This window comes from Rousettus aegyptiacus, unplaced genomic scaffold (assembly GCF_014176215.1).
Source record: "Rousettus aegyptiacus isolate mRouAeg1 unplaced genomic scaffold, mRouAeg1.p scaffold_m13_p_7, whole genome shotgun sequence".
Classification (NCBI taxonomy): Eukaryota; Metazoa; Chordata; class Mammalia; order Chiroptera; family Pteropodidae; genus Rousettus; species Rousettus aegyptiacus.
The window spans coordinates 41,209,650-41,223,053 of NW_023416310.1; the positions used below are offsets into that span (position 1 = coordinate 41,209,650).

General features: G+C 35.2%; 1 protein-coding gene across 1 annotated transcript in view; it reads right to left on the bottom strand.

Annotated features, from left to right (window-relative positions):
- Positions 1-13,404, bottom strand: part of SERTAD2 (SERTA domain containing 2) — a 104,259-nt gene that overhangs the window by 56,156 nt on the left and 34,699 nt on the right. The gene's annotated exons all lie outside the window — the stretch shown is intronic.

Here is a 13,404-nt window from a genome sequence, read left to right on the forward strand (position 1 = left end):
AAGGGTTCTGTCTAAATTAAGAGTAACAGACGCCGAATGGGGACATGATTTTACTCACCTCTGAGCAGAATGCATGAGTGCGTGGCCATGTGATACCAATTTAATGCTGCTGAAAGGTTTGCACAGAGACTTCCATCTTCTTTAGTAATAATATATATCCCTCTTTTTTTTAGTAATGATTTTTAGTTGAGTCCATGAGTACCCAACCAAAAACTAAATCTCTTATCTTTATTTGTAGCTTGGTGGCCATGTTACTATATTCTGGCAGATAGAATATGAGCTGAATGTTGTTTTCATGCCTGCTAACACAACATGCATTCTTTAGTCCATGGATCAAGGAATAATTTTGACTTTCAGGTCTTATTATTTCAGAAATACATTTCATAAGGCTATATCTGTCATAGACAGTGATTCTTCTGACGAACCTGGGCAAGGTAAATTAAAAACCTTCTAGAAAGGATTCGCCATTCTAGACGCCATTAAGAACATTCACGACTCATGGGAAGAGGTCAAAATATCAGTGTTAAGAGGAGTTTGGAAGAAGTTGATTCCAATCCTCATGGATGATTTTGAGGGGTTCAAGACTTCAGTGGAGGAAGTAAATGCAGATGTAGCAGAAGTAACAAGAGAACTGGAATTAGAAGTGAAGCCTGAAGATGTGACTGGACTGCTGCAATCTCATACTAAAACTCAAACAGATGAGTTGCTTCTTATGAATGAGTAGACGATTGTTTCTTGAGATGGAATCTATTCTTGGTGAAGATGCTGTGAAAATTATTGAAACAACAACAAAGGATTTAGAATATTACATCAACTTAGTTGATAAAGCAGCAGCAGGATTGAGATGACTTCAATTCTGAAGGAACGTCTACTGTGGGTAAGGTGTTATCAAACAACACTGCATGCTACAGAGAAATCATTTGTGATTTGTGAAGAGTCAATTGATATGGCAAACTTCACTGTTGTTTTAAGAATTGCCACAGCTACCCCCAACTTTCAGCAATCGTCACTCTGATCAGTCAGCAGTCATCAACATAGAGGCAAGACCCTCCACCGGCAAAAAGATTATGTCTCACTAAAGGCTCCGATGATGGTTAGCAGTTTTTAGAATAAAATATTTTTTAATCAAGGTATATACATTGTTTTTTTAGACAAAATGCTATTGCACACTTAATAGATACAGTATAGTGTAGACATAAGTTTTACGTGCACTGGGAAACCAAAAAATTCATATGACTTGCTTTATTGTGATACTTGCTATATTGTGTTGGTCTGAAATGGAACCCACAGGATCTCTGAGATATATCTGTATTTACAATATACAGTGATATGAGCTCCAAGGTAATGGTGTAACTAAATGAAACAACAAAAGCTCCTAGACCTGATCTGAGAACCAAAAGAGAAGAGAAAAGGGAAAGCAAGTAAGAAATAGCTACCACTATCTAAGGAACCGCCTTCTCGGGGAACCTGGAAGGTTTATCACCATATTCCAGCACTAGCAAAGTACTTTATTATCTGGCTTATTCCAGGTAATAAAAAGTGAATGAAGAGAGGTCACTCCTCTTCTTATGCAATGCGACCCAATAACTAAGGGTTCACTTTTGTCTGCGTAATTGCAAAACCACTGGATGTGATTATTGTCTTTAGTCTCTGGGATTAATTGATCCTTTTCTGGGGATTCTCATGATCTGATATTTCTTAATTCTGCATTAAATGTAAGCATAAAAATTCATTTAATTTAATTCAACAAATAATTGAGTGCCTACAATGATAGAAAGCTATTTTACTGGAAAATTTATAGATTTCACAAGACTCATTTTTTAAAAAACTCTATCAAATAAACCTTGTAAGAAAGGCTAGGCTCTAGGAAGGTGTGGGTCTCTTTGTTTTGTTTTGTTTTTAACATATAGGAAAGAAGTCCTGAGAAGAAATAATCAAGAACTGCCTTGCCTAGGATGAGACACCTAGGAATAATAATAAGAAAGAAGGACAGTATAGATAGAGAACTTGAACCTAGGACAGAAAAAACACTCATTAAAACAAATAAAAAAGAAAAGTGAATTGAGTATGGAGAGTCGCATTCATTTTATATCTCTCCGGTAATTTATGATGGCTTTATATATCATCCCCTGCAACATTAAATCTTAGAATTCCAATTTGCTTGGTGTTTATTTCTCACTACTTTATAAATACAGCACCCCCCACCCCAAACACACACACAAACCCGCCTACTAGAGATTCAAAAAGAGAAAAAATACGAAGTTACAGCTATAACACATTCACTTACAGCATTTTGAACTATAAAAATACCACTGATGCACAGCTGTCAACTACAGCAAACTCTAAAAATGTAGAAGGCAAGCATGCATACAGGAAACAAGAGTGCAAACAATTCTCAACCATAATGGGTGTAACTATTACTCTGTCACGCTTAATCCCTGGGATTCACAGCACTTAAAGAATTCCTGGTAGCTGAAACCGTACAACAGGCAGGAAGAACAATACTCTTGTCCTTACAACTGGCTCTTCTCTGGGCCAGTCAAAAAGTCTCCTACAATTCTGAGCATCATACCCTATCTAATTAAACCATCTTAATTCCCTCAGAAAAGGAATCTTTAAAAAGTTTTTCTTAAGTCTGCCCTATCAGTCTATTAACTCCAAGTCTTTTGCCTGGGATAAAAATTCATACTTCAGAAGGAAGATTACCCAAACAGAAAGAAAGCATTCTTTATCCAAACAGAAAGAAACAACAAGCATATTACAAACTATGAAATGACTAAATACAGATAGAAATTAGAATTCGAAATTGAAGTCCATCTATAATCTTGAAATCCTAATTTTGGTCGTTTTATCATTGCACATCTTTCCTCCATCCCCACCGCCTACACCAAGGAACCTTTTAAAATTACTATTAGAATGTAGGAGAACTGACTGGTTTGGCTCATAAACAGTGAGGTAGGTGTGTCAAAAGGTGAAGAGCAAAAAGAAACTGAAGAAGGTGGCTGGATTATGTCATTTGATTCTAAGATTTTATAAGTAAAACAGAAAACCTGTATAATCCATAAACAAAATAATCCGATAATGAATTATAATCTAGAAAAGATGTAAATTTACCAAATATCTAGTGATTACAAGAATTATACTTGATTTTAATTATTACTTGGGCTTCTATTCAGTATTTGCTGAATTGAAAATTAAGTAGTTCATCTTACAATTTGGATAAAAATCAGAATTTTAAGATCACTTTCTTTAAGGACAAAATTATTCCTTATACATTTTTACCTTCCTTCGTCATTTTCCTTCATCAAAATTCTGTCATTAACTAACACTACAAATAGTGGCACAGCTTATTTATCCATGGGTTTGATAACTGTTAAAATTATACATCATCCTTTGGTAGGTTTGTGATTTGGTCTCTGTATAGTTTTATTTATTTTGGCAGATATTTGTTTTTAACCTACAATACTGAATGATACTTCCCAGTAAATGTGTACTATGAAAAGATGCTTCTAGCAAATGAAACCTACAAATGTCCAATGTATGTTTTCAACACATTTAACTGACTTTTCCTGAAACTTATGTTATTGGTCTTGATCTCAAACTTTTCAATGCTGGCTTCATATATCTCTTTTGTTCAAAACTGAAAACAAACTACAGCACTTAACGTAGAAATTGTGGAGGTTTTTTTTCCAAATACTATTTTTCTGTAAGTATAACTAATTATCTTTCACAGGAACCTTTGTAAAATAGTTGATTATGCCTAAACGTGTAACTAACACTTGTTTAAATAAGTTTTATTGTAGCTCAATACTAGATCTCTAAACAAGGCTATGTATCTCAAATAGAGGACAATTATGGAGTTAGCTTTTTAGTTTTTTTAGTTTTTGAAAATCCATTTTAACAGTGTACTATATAGTGTGTTTAAATTTCTTTTTTTTTTTGGTGACATTGGTTAACAAAATCCAATGTTTCAGCTGTACACTTTAACAGTAAAGCATATATATATATATATATTTACACTGTGTGTTTACCTCCCATAGTTAGACTTCTTTCTGTAACCACATATTCGACCCCCTTTACCCTGTCTACCTCTCCCATCTCCCTTTATCCCTACCCTCTGGTAACCACTAGTCATTGTCCATGTCCATGAGTCTCTGTTTGTTTGTCTTGTTCATTTGTTGCTTTTAGATTTATATCCCACATGTAAGTGATATCATGGGATTTTTTTCTGCCCGGCTTATTTTGCTCAACACGATCATATCTTGAGGTCCATCCACGTTGTCACAAATGGCAGTAATTCATCTCTTCTTATGGCTGAGTAACATTCCATTGTATATATGTATCACAGCCTCTTTATCCAGTCATTTGTCATAGGACACTATAGTGTGTTTTAAAGAGGCAAAAATGAATCAGACTCACAATACATTTAATCGATTGTATTGTTCTTTAAAAAAAAACAAACAGTTTTTGTTTCATGGATTTGTTTTTTTTTTTTTAATATTCTTTGCCCTTTTCCTATTTTATAGATTGATTTCTCTATATTATTTCCTTCCTTCTACTCAATTTGGGTTTAATTTGCCCTTCTTTTTCTAGTTTATCTAGGCAGAAACTTAAGTCATTGATTTTGGACCTTTTTTCTTTTCTAGTGTAAGCAATCACTTTCCCCCACACACTGCTTTAACTGCATCTCACAAATTTTGATATGTTATAACTTCATTTTCATTCAGTCAAAACCACATATCCAATGTCTTTTGGATATATGAAAAAGAATGCTATTGAATATGCTTAGAGAAATATGAAGTTGGAGAGAAAGTAGAAGGGTTAGAAGGAGTTGAAGTAAAAATTACCAAAGTTTTAGAAAAGGTGACAAGTACAACTTCCGATGTACCCTAAAAACAGTTTTCAAAACTTAAGGTAACAGGTGGTAGCAAAACAACTCCAATTACTAGGTGTTAGGGAAAGCAGAATGCAATTGTACAACACCGGAATCTGACCAGGTCATTAGGGTCAAATAGTTAAATGTAAAAGGTGCTTCTGATTGCCTAGTGCATAAAGATATCTGTTTTTCAATGCATTTAAACTAAACTTCTAATCACCCTGACTTCAGTTTTCTTTTTTCTTAATTCTCAAAGTAATGAATCACACTTAGATAAGCGGTACAACTGGAAAAGAGAAAATATCCCAAAAAAGTATACATGAGAAAAATCTTTTGATTAGTAATTTTGAAGTAGCTTAATGTATGTATTAATAACTGTAGTTCTCTATAAAGAAATCATGTGGAGAATATACCAACATTTAGTTTGTTTTCACAAGTATATGCTGACTATCTCATAATTAAGTACACAGAGCTCAAAACTGCCAACACTATAGAGAGCTTACACTGTTAACCATTATAGAAGAGGTTGAGAGATATTTGCTAATGACTACCATAAAAGGGACATATGACTAAGAACAGAGAGGATGTGTGACTAAAAAGTCCCACTACAGTTCTTTGAAAATTCCCTGAATAACTAGGCATGCCAAATGTGGTTTGTCATAAAATTATCTGATGCTAAAGTCTGTAGTCAGACAACAAATACATGCTCTGCCCAAAGGATAAAGTACCAAAACAAGACCATCAATAAGTAAAAGTGCTGATCAAATTAAAGTGTAACCCAGGGTTCAAATTGCTACTGTGCCTGACTAAAACAACTCTGCAGATAATTCATTCATTTCCTAGGGTGCTAGACCACAGCACGGTGACCAGGACCTCTGGGCCACTGCTATCCTTTCCCGCACTTAAAAAAGTACAGAAAGTTTCTCACAGATCCTCAAATACTAGAATAATCCAAGTCAGCACACCATAGTCTACCTTTGGTAAACCGACTTTTTCACCCCAAAGGATTACCACAACTATACCTAAACTGAAGAAATTGAAAGAAAATTATAGTACACATTTGGAAATACATCATACTTCTTTCATATGCACAACTGTCTCTGATATGCTGACCCAACACAACTGATTTTCCAAAAGAATGTTACTTTACCCTCAAATAATAATTCCAAATTATAATAGTAATAGTTACCACTGTTATATAAAACAATGGCATTTTATCCTTTAATTCTGAGTTTACATTACATAATTTTTCAGATGGGGATACAAGCTCAAGGTCACATCATTTAAGGTCAGATTGAAACCCAACTTTGGCTGATGCCAAAACCCATGTTTATTTCACTACACTTCACTTTTTCTTGATAGTTTTCTATTTGCTACCCACACTTGTGCGAGAAAATACATGGAGCAAGTACTGACTCAAATAGGGAAGTAGTTTTGAATGACTGCAGAAATGTAACGCAGCAGTGACTTTTCATGCCATTTAATTGAGGGTGTATATTTTTTTCTTCTCAGTTTTAATATTTTTGGTCTTCCCAGTATATGCTGCTATCTGTATCTCTAAACATGTTTATAACACTATATCAGATGTCAGTGTATATGGGTTTTTAGTAAAATGTACAACTCCACCATGTATATCTTGCATCTTTAAGAACCCATGTTCTGTGTATACAATAAAAAAAGGCAGTTCTTTATTCTGCTATACAGCTGCCTTTCATTTAATATAATTGATTCAAAAATGAAGGAACTTACTTTCCTCATTAGTATTTAAATATTTCCTCTGCCTAGTGATGACCGATGTACAGTGAGAAAACTCATTTAATAAAAAGACATTTTAATTTTCTGAAACAATAAATTACAAAGTGGAATTTTGCTCGACTGAAAGAATGTAGAATCTAGCATAATTAAAAACATCAAGTATCATGATTACAGAGGACACCTGTTGCCTTTGTTGCATCTATTTCTTTTATTCCATAATAGCGGCCCACTTTCCTTTGAGAAACCCTGTCTCCTTTCTCTCAGTCCACCAGCTGATTCTACCTGCAATACCAAGGATGGACACATGACGTAGGCCTGGCCAATCAAAGCATTCCATTCCCCCATGCCACACTGATTGGTTCACAGATACAGACATGTCCCAAGATAGGCCAAGGAGATTTAATGCCAAGACTTTTGCACAAAGTGCCCTCTTTTTGCTAAAGATGCTGAGGAGACGGTTGCTTCTGGCTGTCTTTATTATCTCCTGGGGACAATATAATTCAGAATGAAGATACCACAGGAGAAAACAATGAAAAAAATAAAATATTACATATTCCTGATGCTATTATTTGAGTAGGTTCAGGATGAGAAGGTTGGTCTTACCAGCCTGTCCCTGTCATATGGTCTTACTCTGCTGCAGGCCATCTAGCTCCTCTTGACTCCTTGTTTCCAGTCTTCTTGATAATTCTGTGAATACCTGATAGATACCATTTTTGGCTTAAGTAGAGTACAGTCAGTTTCTGTTTTTGCAACCAAGAACTCTAACTAGCCCAACGGGCAAACAATTTTAAGATCTTGGAGTGGAAAAGGCCTGCCTAGAAAGATGGATCTGATAACATAACAATCTAAAAATGGTAATATGATAAGGAAAAATAAGTATGTGAATATGCAATTCACAAAAGAATAGTAGTTAATATATACATTTAAGAATATTTAAATTAATGGGAAGAAAAAAATGAAAAGAAAGTATTGGTCTCCCAAAACTACAAATCCTGAAAAGGCAAAAAACATTTCTGTGCTGTTTATTACTGAAACTTTAGCATACACTGGCAAATAGTACACACTCAGGTATTTATTAAATAAACAAATGAATCAGTTTAGAAAACAAAGCAATTCGGTATAATAAACAGACCTCGGCACTGTAGTAGAAGCACATACTGGTACACAGATATTGGAGAGCAAGTTGGCAACATCATAAAAGGTTTTAATGTACATTCTGCTAGACTCAGCAAGCCCATACTTACAAATTTACCTTACTGAAAAAATTTTTAAAAAGTATGCAAGATATAAGTGATGTTCCCAGCAGTACACTGCTTCCAAGAGGACTGATAAAAAACAGTACAAATGTCTGGCAATAAAGGTTTATTAAATAAATTACTTTATATCCATTCACATTGAAATACTATGCTGCTGTTTAAAAAGATTATATATTTTGACATGGAAAGAGGTCCATGACTGAAAACAACAGAAAGCAAAACAGCATCTACACTATGACTTTATTTAATAAAGTTATTTATTTCTATATATCTCCTGGGGAAGTCTAGAAGCTTATTCATTGAAATGATGCCAGTGGATTCTGAATGCAGGGCTTAGGGAAGTTTATACTTTAATGGTTTGGATCTTTTGAACAAATACATATTATCTTTATAAACATACCAAAAATAATAATAAATGACACACACATACACACAAGCACACAGAATTAGTGCAATTTCCCAATGAATTACATTGAACATGTAGTCAGATAAAACATGAGAGAATCTTAACCTTTTCATTATGGCAATGTAAGACTAAAACTTTACCAAATTAATAGGGAATAAAATCCCTCCTTTTCATTCTAGAGATGTAAGATCCCAGGGAAAGACATAGGCTAGAGCAGCTACCAGATAAAGCACCCTGAGAAGAGAACTTGTTTAAATCTTATAAAAGTTGCTCTTCTAAGTTAACACAAAAAGCAAAGAAAGAGAAAAAACTATGAAGGAACAAACCAAGGCCATCAGTTGTTCACATATTCATTACATCAATTCTGACCGTTCAGAAAACTATACTTGAAAACACATCCAAACTGCAATGAATTTTGTCCAACACCACCAGAATGTCTCTTATTTTGCTACAAATTCTAACATATTCACTCACTACTTATACCCAAATCCTCAAACATATAATCAATTTTAAAAGTTGGAAGTAAATACATATATATTGGCAGGTATGGAAGGCAAGACTGATGTCACGAAGAGGTAATGCAATACAAACTGTCAGTCTAGTAAACAGTACAACCAGAGCATCTGAAAATCTTGTTTTAATGGCCTGTAGTATTCTGAAGCACTGAACAGGAATTCTACGTTTGAAACAGAAACTTCTTGGCAGGATACCACAACTTGTACAATAAATCGAAGTTAATATTGTGAATGCTTCTTCACTCCTTTAAAAATTAAGGTCTATAGGGAATTCAGGCATGCTAAACTCCATCTCAGAATTTACGTATTCAAGTAAAGGCAGTCTGTACAGTGGTTAAAGCCCTGGGGCAAACGGTGTGAGCACAAGTCTTGGGCCTGCCACATTCTACCTATGAAATCCTGAGCAAAATAAGACCTGCATCAGAGCTGTGATGATTAATTGAGTTAATACACACAAAGCACTTAGAACAGTTCCTGACACTGAGAATGCTCAAAAAATATTAGCTATTATATGATTATGAGGCATAAAAATGATTCTAGTACTCTAATGCTGTGAGACAGCCATGGAACTAATGAAGTAAATTTAAGTTTTAAGACATTTTATAATTCAGCTCATTATGGTTCTGACTTTTTAAGGAAGTGGTTAATAATTAATTTTAATTATTTGAGGTGCTTTAAAACTCTGCATTAACTAAATCTTATTCATAAGATTATAGAGCATGAGAGTTTCAAAGAGCTCAGAGGCTTAATCTAATTATTTATTTTCTGAATCAAAATGAGATAATTTTTTTCAAATAGATAATTTTTTTAAAGTGAATGTGCTCATTGGTTACAGGTTTTACTCTGAAAAAAAAAAAAAAACCTCTGCAAACATGACACATACACTTCAAAGAAGTGGTAATGAGGCGTTTATGCTAGTAATTACTATAAATTAGAAAGGGACCATTGCAAAATCCAACTATATGAAAAGCATAGTACTAAAAAATGGCTAGTCCTAGATGTACTCCGTCCCCTCCCATTCTAGCAAAATGAAGCTTCTTTCTTTTTACTTCTTTATCACTCCATTATTACCCATCCCTTAATTTCAATAACACATCATTAGATTTCACTTCATTCTTCCATTTCAATAGGGATGCTCTTTTAAAATAAATATCTCTTCATTTTTTGCAAAAACTCGTGAAGCCTAAATACTGGCCAATTCATCAGATCATTTCACCTAAATACAGCACTGCTGGTTTAGGTAGAGACAATCTATAAGACTCACACTACTAGAAATCCACTATATCTCAAGTATTTACCATTTATCTTAGTGCAAAGACCGTGATTTTGTGTCTTGATTGGTGTTATTTGTTTTCTTCTGAGATTTGACAGAGACCTCTTTGTGGCAGGTTCAACTGTTTAAAAGTCATGAATATAACCCCCTTTTTTGGTAGAGAAGTGTCTGAATTTTGCCAGCAGCTCTTTCACTTGGTCCTTGATTTGAAAAAAAGAACAAAAAGATGGTCTACTGGGCCACGGCATAAGCTCTAGCAAAAGTCTGATCTTGTGGGGTAAATTATAGTCTAACTTCAAATCACACTTATGAATCAGCACATGCCACTGTCACTAAAATTAACAATAATTTCTAACAGTCTTGAGTGTCTTCCATGTACCAATTTACGTAGTCCTCACAATAAACCGAAGAGGTAGATATTATTTTCATGATGATTTAAATATGGGAAATCTGAGGAAAAGAGAGATTAAGTAACATGACCAAAGTCACAAATGTTATGAGTGATGGTGACATGATTCGAACTCAGGTGGTCTGAGCCATGCTCTTAACCATTCTCAAAGACACTTTTGGGCAAGCAAGAAATAAAAATATAGTGCTGTGAGCTGTGTCATCATGCATTTAATTTACCCAAATTCAACTACATATGTTCAGTTAAAAAAAAAAACAACTGGAAAATGACAATCTAGGTAGTATAGTCAATTACCCTGTTCTACTCATCACATGCTCAGGACATAGACAGGACACTAATGCTTTTGTAAGCTTAGTCCATTTCAGTACTTCTCCATAATGACAGTATTTAATTAAGCTGAGTGTGGTTTTAGTGTAATGAGACATTTTTCATGTAGTATTAGTTATAGGCAAGTAGACTATTTCATCTGGTACTGAAGAAACAGTTGATTATTCCATTGCTGCTCGGGAAAACCGGCTCTCTGGGGATATGGCATGTCAGTCCTCGCTGTGCACCTTTCTGAGGGATTAACAAGAGCAATTTTGACCAAATGGAATTTTGTAACTTCAAAACTTATCTCCTGCCTCAGATGCAATCCCACTATATGCATCAGCACTGTATGCGTTACTTCAATAACAGTGAGTAACAGAGGCCCGATAATTACAGATGCAATGCATGCTCATCTAAGCCATTACTAGGGCTTTGCAGTCTCTTATATTCCTCAGAGCATCTTTTCAGCTTTTTTCCTACTTTCTACATAGTCAGATAAATCCACACCCCACTTAGTTAGTAGCTGACAACACTTACTTTATAAGAAGATGGGGGCCATGCAGCATTAATTCTCTCCATTTACTTTACTTTCACCACAAAACTGTATCCTCATCCAGCCCCTCCTGCTACAAACTAGAATCTAGTCTCCCCACTTTACTGAAACTGTTCTTTTAAGAGCCACTGATGACTTGGTGCCAAGTCCAATCATGTCTCAGACTTCATCATTCTCTCTCTATAGCAGTGATTCTCAACCCTGGCTACAAATTAGAAGCACAAAGAAAATACTGATGCCAGAGCCCCGACTCACAGATTCCAATTTAATTGGTCTTGGGTTGGCAGAGGGCTGGGCAGTTGCTTAGAGCTCCTCAGGAGACCCTAATGTGCAGCCAGGGTCAAGAAGCACAGCTCTACAACACTGGCTCAATTCACTAGCTCAACTCTTCCACTTGCAACACCTGATTCCCTAAACACCTTACCATCAAGTTCTCTCTACTTCTCTGGCCACTTAGTCTCTTCTGGAGGCTCTTCTCCCAAAAGGTATTCTTAGGGATGCTGTCCCTACCTGTTCACTTATATCCTCTCCCTGTACATTCTCAATTATCCTACAACATCGATTTTGCACTATCTGCTGACGCCACGTATTTCTCCACCCAGATAGTCAATGAGATTCAAAGCTACAAATTCAAGTGCCAAACTCTACTTCTCCTCTGAGAAGTCTTATCCTCTTCTCATGATGCCACGCCTCAACCCTGCTGTTCTTCCTCTTTCTCAGTGAAAGGCGTCATCATCACCATCCAGTTTCCCGAGCCAGAAACCTGGGCATCACCTTCATCTCCTCCTCTTTTTAAACCAACCACAATCCAGCAAGCACCAAGTTCTACCCATTCTGCCCCAACTGTTTCAGTTCAAGTCAAAAGCTGAGACTACCTCTTGCTTGAATTTTGTGAACAAAATCCTAACTGTTCAATGTGATCTCTCTACAAATGCATATTTGATCACGTCACTCTGTTGCTTAGGACCATTCACTGTGGTGCATTTTATATAGGCATGGGAATACTCAGACAGATTTATGGGATAAAATAAATTAAGAAACAAACACAGAAAAATAATTTTATATATGATAACATTTAAAACAGCATTTAAAATCAGTGGAAGAAGATTCAATTAATGGGATTGGGATACTGACTATTTAGTTAGGAATAGTGAAAGTTGTATCCTTACCTTATATAATGAATGGGTATAAATTTGACATAAATTAAAGATCTAAATGTAATAAAATAAACCATAAAAGAACACAAAAAAAATATATGAGACTGTTTTAATGAATCCGGGGCTAAGTAAGGCACTTGAATAGAAGGTCCAAACTCTTCAGAAGAACATACAAGGGCCCTTGCTTATAACTTTCTCAACATCATTTCTCTCTATTGCTCCTACCCCTCCCTCTCTCCAGTCATGGGAATTTCTAGCTTCAGGAGATGCACCATGCATGTTCTCGCACCTGAGGACCTTTGCAATGTTCTCTTTGTCTTTCCTCTCTAATTTACTGAACAGTCCATCCTCTTCCCTCTGATTGTAAATGCTATAATTATCATATATTAAATTTGGCTTTATTGTCCCCCTCCCACCCCGCCCCTAGATTCTATTCCATTCTACTGATTTGTTGGTCTCTTCTTGTGTCGATGTCATAATGCTTTAATTACTCAAGATTTAAGGTAGATGTTTATGCCTGCTGTGATTATTCCTTTCATTCTTCTTTATTTGAATTTTGAGAAACACTGGAATCAGCTTATCAAATTCTATTAAAACCTCCATTAGGACTTTTGATTGTAATTGCACTGAATCTACAGATCGCTTTGGGAAGACCTGGCATCTTTTCATCTAGGAATATGTTTATATATTTAGTCTTTCAGCAAAAAAATTTTTTATAACATGTCTTATGGAATTATTATTCAAAATTTTCCTGGGTACTTTACAGTTTTAATTAATATGATTGGGGCTCTGGGTTTTTTTTTATATTTTCAAAGAGATCACTGATGATATGTTTGTGCAAACTTGCTTTGCATCTTGGCACCTTACCATTTTTCCCTTATTTTATTAAGCTAGC